The following is a 7,639-nucleotide window of genomic DNA, read 5'->3' as shown; positions in this document are numbered from 1 at the left end:
GCTCAGCTTTTGAGGAGGAAGGAACTTGGCCAAGAAGGCCGTGACCAGCTTATCCCAAGAGTCTAGGCTATCTTTAGGTTGTGAGTCCAACCATGTTCTAGCTCTGTCTCTTACAGCAAAAGGGAAAAGTATAAGCCTGTAGACCTCGGGATCAACCCCATTGGTCTTAACAGTATCACAGATCTGCAAGAACTCAGTTAAAAACTGATATGGATCTTTTGATGGAAGTTCATGAAACTTGCAGTTCTGTTGCATTAGAGCAACTAGTTGAGACTTCAGCTCAAAATTGTTTGCTCCAATGGCAGGGATTGAGATGCTTCTTCCATAAAAATTGGAAGTAGGTGTAGTATAATCACCAAACATCCTCCTTGTATTATTGTTGTTGTCATTATTTTTGGCTGCCATCTCCTCTTCTTTTTCAAAAATTTCTGTAAGATTTTTTCTGGATTGTTGTATTTTAGCTTCTCTTAGTTTCTTCTTCAGGAGTTCTTTCAGGTTCAGGATCTGCTTCAACAAGAATGTTCTTGTCCTTGCTCCTGCTCCTATGAAAAAAACGGGAACAGAAAATAATAATAGGGATCCTCTTTACCACAGTAGAGAGATTTCTTTATGTGAGTAGAAGAAGAAAAGAATAGAAGAAGGAGGAGAAAAATTTGAACACAGAGGAGAAGAGAGGGTTCGAACTTTTAGATAAAGAGAAGAGTTAGTAAATGAATAAATAAATAGAAGGAGGTGAGAGAGAGGAGTTTTCGAAAATTGTTTTTGAAAAATGGTTAGTGATTTTCGAAAATTAAGAGAAGAAATAAAATCAAAATTAAAATTTGAAACAATTAGTTAATTAAAAGAATTTTGAAAAAATGGATGGTGATTTTCGAAAGTTAGAAAGAGAAAAGTGGTTAGGTGGTTTTGAAAAAGATAAGAAATAAACAAAAATTTAATTAGTTAGTTGAAAAAGATTTGAAAATCAATTTTGAAAAGATAAGGAGTTAGAAAAGATTTTTGAAATTGATTTTGAAAAAGATATGATTTGAAAAAGATATGATTAAAAGATATGATAGAAAAGATATTTTGAAAAATATTTGAAAAGGAAATTAAAAATATTTGATTTTTAAAATTAAAATTGATTACTTGACTAACAAGAAACTAAAAGATATGATTCTAGAATTTAAAGACTGAACCTTTGATGAGCGGATAATTTATACGCTTTTTGGCATTGTTTTTAGGTAGTTTTTAGTAAGTTTAAGCTACTTTCAGGGATGTTTTCATTAGTTTTTATGTTAAATTAACATTTCTGGACTTTACTATGAGTTTGTGTGTTTTTCTGTGATTCCAGGTAATTTCTGGCTGAAATTAAGGGACTTGAGCAAAACTCTGAAAAAGGCTGACAAAAGGACTGCTGATGCTGTTGGAATCTGATCTCCCTGCACTCGAAATGGATTTTCTGGAGCTACAGAACTTCAAATGGCGCGCTTTCAACGGTGTTTGAAATTAGACATCCAGAGCTTTCCAGCAATATATAATAGTCCATACTTTATTCGGGAATTGACGACGTAACTTGGCGTTGAACGCCAAGTACATGCTGCTGTCTGGAGTTAAACGCCAGAAAAACGTCATGATCCGGAGTTGAACGCCCAAAACACGTTATAACTTGGAGTTCAACTCCAAGAAAAGCCTCAGCTTGTGGATAGATCAAGCTCAGCCCAAGCATACACCAAGTGGGCCCCGGAAGTGGATTTATGCATCAATTACTTACTCATGTAAACCCTAGTAGCTAGTCTAGTATAAATAGGATAAGTTACTATTGTATTAGACATCTTTTGACAGTTTAATCTTTTGACTATTTGGTCTCTTGATCACTCAGGGGGCTGGCCATTCGGCCATGCCTGAACCTTTTACTTATGTATTTTCAACAGTGGAGTTTCTGCACACCATAGATTAAGGGTGTGGAGCTCTGCTGTACCTCAAGTTTCAATACAATTATTATTACTTTCTATTCAATTCTCTTCTATCCTTATTCCAAGATATACGTTATACTTAACTTTGATGAATGCGATGATCCGTGACACTCATCATCATTCTCACCTATGAACGCGTGTGATTGACAACCACTTCCGTTCTACTTTAGGCCGGACGCATATCTCTTAGATTCCCCAACAGAATCTTCGTGGTATAAGCTAGATAGATGGCGACATTCATGAGGATCCGGAAAGTCTAAACCTTGTCTATGGTATTTCGAGTAGGATTCTGGGATTGAATGACTGTGACGAGCTTCAAACTCCTGAAGGCTGGGCGTGATGACAAGCGCAAAAGAATCAAGGGATTCTATTCCAACCTAATTGAGAACCGACAGATGATTAGCCGTGCTGTGACAGAGCATAGGAACGTTTTCACTGAGAGGATGGGATGTAGCCATTGACAACGGTGATGCCCTACATACAGCTTGCCATGGAAAGGAGTAGGAAGGATTGGATGAATGTAATAAGAAAATAGAGATACGAGAGGAGCACAGCATCTTCACACACTTATCTGAAATTCCCACTATTGCTTTACATAAGTATTTCTATCCCTTTTTATTTTCTATTTATTTATTAATTTTCGAACTCACTATAAACCAATTTAATCTACCTAACTGAGATTTACAAGGTGACCATAGCTTGCTTCATACCAACAATCTCTGTGGGATCGACCCTTACTCACGTAAGGTATTACTTGGATGACCCAGTACACTTGCTGGTTAAGTTGAACGGAGTTGTGTCCACACGTAGTTGAAAAAGCAATGAATTTTACAAAATACAATAACAAAGGAATCACAATTTCGTCCACCAGGTTTTTGGCGCCGTTGCCGGGGATTATTTGAATTACAATTACGTCCAACTACAGCACCAAGTTGATCCGGCAACAACACCAAGTTTTTGGCGCCGTTGCCGGGGATTGTTCGAGTATGGACAACTGACGGTTCATCTTGTTGCTCAGATTAGGTAATTTTCTTTTCAAAAATCTTTTTCAAAATTTTTCTTTTCTTTTTCGTTTTTACAAAAAAATTAGAAAATCATAAAAATCAAAAATATTTTGTGTTTCTTGTTTGAGTCTTGTGTTAATTTTTAAGTTTGGTGTCAATTGCATGCTTTTAAAATTTTTCTTGGATTTTTTCGAAAATTCCATGCATTCATAGTGTTCTTCATGATCTTCAAGTTGTTCTTGACAAGTCTTCTTGTTTGATCTTGATGATTTCTTGTTTTGTGTTGTTTGTTATTTTTGATACGCATTTTTCGTTTGTTAGAGTCCATGCATTAAAGATTTGTTAGAGTCCATGCATTAAAGTTTGGTTTCTTGCATGTTTTCTTTGCATCAAAATTTTTCAAAAATATGTTCCTGATGTTCATCATGATCTTCAATGTGTTCTTGGTGTTCATCTTGACATTCATAGTGTTCTTGCATGCATTATGTGTTTGATCCAAAATTTTCATGTTTTGGGTCATGTTTGTGTTTTTCTTTCTCATAATTAAAATTTCAAAAATCAAAAAAATATCTTTACCTTATTTCCCTCCAAATTTTCAAAATTTTGGGTTGACTTGGTCAAAAATTTTTAAAATTAGTTATTTCTTACAAGTCAAGTCAAAATTTCAATTTTAAAAATCTTATCTTTTCAAAATCTTTTTTTCAAAAATTATATCTTTTTTATTTTTTCTATTTTTCGAAAATTTCAAAAATCTTTTCAAAATATTTTCAAAATCTTTTTCTTATCTTTACACCTAATTTTTGAAAATTAGCTAACAATTAATGTGATTGGTTCAAAAATTTGAAGTTTGTTACTTTCTTGTTAAGAAAGGTTCAATCTTTAAGCTCTAGAATCTTATCTTGTAGTTTCTTGTTAGTTAAGTCATTTTAAAAATTAGATCTTTTTATCTTTTATCTTATCTCTTTCAAAAATTTTATCTTTTTCAAAATTTGATTTCAAAATATCTCATCTAACTTCTTATCTTCTTATCTTTTCAAATTTGATTTCAAATCTTTTTCAATCAACTAACTAACTTTTTGTTTGTTTCTTATCTTTTTCAAAACCAACTAACTACTTTTACCTCTCTAATTTTCAAAAATATCTCATCTCTTTTTCAAAAAACTCGTTTTTTGTTTTAAATTTTAATTTTAATCTTATCTTATCTCTAATTTTCGAAAATTACTAACCCCTTTTTAAAATTATTTTCGAAAATCTCCATCTCTTTTCTTATTCTATTTATTTATTTAATTACTAACACTTCTCTTCACCCCTCTCCATCTAAATATCCGAACCCACTCTTCTTCATTCTTCTCCCCTTTCTTCTTCTACTAACATAAAGGAATCTCTATACTGTGACATAGAGGATTCCTCTTTCTTTTCTTGTTTTCTTCTCTTTCATATGAGCAAGAACAAGGAAAAAGGCACTCTTATTGAAATTGATCCAGAACCTGAAAGGACTCTGAAGAGAAAATTAAGAGAAGCTAAGTTACAACATTCCAGAAACAACATTTCAGAAATTTTCGAACAAGAGAAGGAGATGTCAGCCGAAAATAATAATAATGCAAGGAGAATGCTTGGTGACTTCACAAAGCCAACGTCCAAGTTTGATGGAAGAAGCATCTCCATTCCTGCCATTGGAGCCAATAATTTTGAGCTGAAACCTCAGCTAGTTGCCTTAATGCAACAAAATTGCAAGTTTTATAGACTTCCATCTGAAGATCCTTATTAGTTTTTAACTGAGTTCTTGCAGATCTGTGAGACTGTAAAGACGAATGGAGTTGATCCTGAAGTCTACAGACTCATGCTTTTTCCTTTTGCTGTAAGAGACAAAGCTAGAACATGGTTGGATTCACAACCTAAAGATAGCCTGGACTCCTGGGATAAGCTGGTCATTGCCTTCTTAGATAAATTCTTTCCTCCTCAAAAGCTGAGCAAGCTGAGAGTGGATGTTCAAACCTTCAAACAAAAAGATGGTGAATCCCTCTATGAAGCTTGGGAAAGATTCAAGCAGCTGACCAAAAGATGTCCATCTGACATGTTTTCAGAATGGACCATATTAGATATATTCTATTATGGCCTGTCTGAATTTTCGAAAATGTCATTGGACCATTCTGCAGGTGGATCTATTCACCTAAAGAAAACGCCTGAAGAGGCTCAAGAACTCATTGACATGGTTGCAAACAACCAATTCATGTACACTTCTGAGAGGAATTCCGTGAATAATGGGATACCTCAGAAGAAAGGAGTTCTTGAAATTGATGCTCTGAATGCCATATTGGCTCAGAACAAAGTGTTGACTCAACAGGTCAACATGATCTCTCAACGTCTGAATGGATGGCAACATGCATCCAACAGTACTAAAGAGGCAGCTTCTGAAGAAGCTTATGATCCTGAGAACCCTGCAATGGCAGAGGTTAATTACATGGGTGAACCTTATGGAAACACTTATAATCCATCATGGAGAAATCATCCAAATTTCTCATGGAAGGATCAACAAGAGCCTCAACAAGGCTTTAACAATGGTGGACGCAATAGGCTAAGCAATAGCAAGCCATATCCATCATCTTCTCAGCAACAGACAGAGAATCCTGAACAAAACATTTCTAATTTAGCCAATCTAGTCTCTGATCTGTCAAAGGCCACTTTCAGTTTCATGAATGAAACAAGATCTTCCATCAGAAATCTGGAGGCACAAGTGGGCCAGCTGAGTAAGAAAGTCAGTGAAACTCTTCCCAGTATTCTCCCAAGCAATACAGAAGAGAATCCAAAAGGAGAATGCAAGGCCATTGATTTAATCAATGTGGCCGAATGCACAAGGGAGGAGGAGGACGAAAATCCTAGTGAGGAAGACCTCCTGGGACGTCCTTCAAGGAAGAAGGAGTTTCCTATTAAGGATCCAAAGGAATCTGAGGCTCATATAGAGGCCATAGAGATTCCATTAAATCTCCTTCTACCAGTCATAGAGCCTCCACAGTCAAACTCTAAGTTTGGTGTTGTGAGGCCACAACCAAACTCTAAGTTTGGTGTTAAGATCCCATATCCAAACTCTAAGTTTGGTGTTGGGACTATACAACATTGACCTGATCACCTTGTGGCTCCATGAGAGCCACTGTCAAGCTATTGACATTAAAGAAGCGCTTGTTAGGAGGCAACCCAATTTTATTTATCTAATTTTTATTTTATTTTATTGTTATTTTATGTTTTATTAGGTACATGATCATGAGGAGTCACGAAAAAAATATAAAAATTAAAAACAGAATAAAAAACAGCAGAAGAAAAAAATCACACCCTGGAGGAAGCACAGGCTGGCGTTCAACGCCAGTAAGATGCATCTGGCCGGCGTTCAACGCCAGAACAGAGCATCAACCTGGCGCTGAACGCCAGAAACAAGCAACATTCTGGCGCTGAACGCCAGAAATGTGCCTAGAGAAGAAAAGCTGGCGCTGAACGCCAGTAACAAGCATGAAACTGGCGTTCAACGCCAAAAACATGCTTTACATGGGCGTTGAACGCCCATAACGTGCACCAATGGGCGTTTAAACGCCAGAATGGTGTGTAAAGGCATTTTACATGCCTATTTGGTGCAGAGATGGAATTCCTTGACACCTCAGGATCTGTGGGCCCCACAGGATCACCTCAGGATCTGTAGACCCCACAGGATCCCCACCTACTATATTCCCACCTTACCTCCTAATCCTATTTTTGTGATTACTCTTCCCCATGTCACACTTCCTAACACTCTTCACCAATCACCTCAATTCCTCTTCTCAATCACCCCCTTCACCACTCAAATCCATCCACTCTTCCCCATAAACCCCACCTACTTTCAAAAATTCAAAAACATTTTCCCACCCATTCCCACCCTAAATGGCCGAATACACACTACCCCCTCTCCCTATATATACCCTTTCATTCTACTTCATTTTCACACAACACAACCCCCCTTCTTTACCTTGGCCGAACCCACATCTCTCCCTCTCTACCATATTCTCTTCTTCTTCTTCTTCTCTTCTTTCTTCTATTGCTCGAGGACGAGCAATATTTTAAGTTTGGTGTGGTCAAAGCACAATCTTTTTTGTTTTCCACTACCATCAATGGCACCTAAGGCCGGAGAATCCTCTAGAAAAGGAAAAGGGAAGACAAAAGCTTCCACCTCCGAGTCATGGGAGATGGAAAGATTCATCTCCAAAAGCCATCAAGACCACTTCTATGATGTTGTGGCAAAGAAGAAGGTGATCCCTGAGGTCCCTTTCAAGCTCAAGAAAAATGAGTATCCGGAGATCCGACATGAAATCCGAAGAAGAGGTTGGAAAGTCTTAACCAACCCCATGCAACAAGTCGGAATCTTAATGGGTCAAGAGTTCTATGCCAATGCATGGATCACTAGGAACCATGATCAAAGTATGAACCCGAATCCAAAGAATTATCTCACAATGGTTCGGGGGAAATACTTAGATTTTAGTCCGGAAAATGTGAGGTTGGCGTTTCACTTACCCATGATGCAAGGAGATGAACGCCCCTATACTAGAAGGGTCAACTTTAATCAAAGGTTAGACCAAGTCCTAATGGACATATGTGTGGAAGGAGCTCAATGGAGAATAGACTCCAAAGGCAAGCCAGTTCAACTAAGAAGACTGGACC

At 37.0% G+C, this 7,639-nt stretch overlaps 1 non-coding gene across 1 annotated transcript; it reads right to left on the bottom strand.

Annotated features, from left to right (window-relative positions):
- Positions 1-4,931: 4,931 nt before the first annotated feature.
- LOC112804767 (small nucleolar RNA R71) lies at positions 4,932-5,035 on the bottom strand. The gene has a single exon (XR_003203383.1). It is a non-coding gene; the product is annotated as a small nucleolar RNA R71 (small nucleolar RNA).
- Between the last annotated feature and the right edge of the window lie 2,604 nt (positions 5,036-7,639).

Source organism: Arachis hypogaea, chromosome 5 (genome assembly GCF_003086295.3).
Source record: "Arachis hypogaea cultivar Tifrunner chromosome 5, arahy.Tifrunner.gnm2.J5K5, whole genome shotgun sequence".
In the NCBI taxonomy this organism is placed as follows: Eukaryota; Viridiplantae; Streptophyta; class Magnoliopsida; order Fabales; family Fabaceae; genus Arachis; species Arachis hypogaea.
Note: the sequence above shows the minus strand (reverse complement) of the source record. Positions and strands in the feature narration are given on the sequence as shown.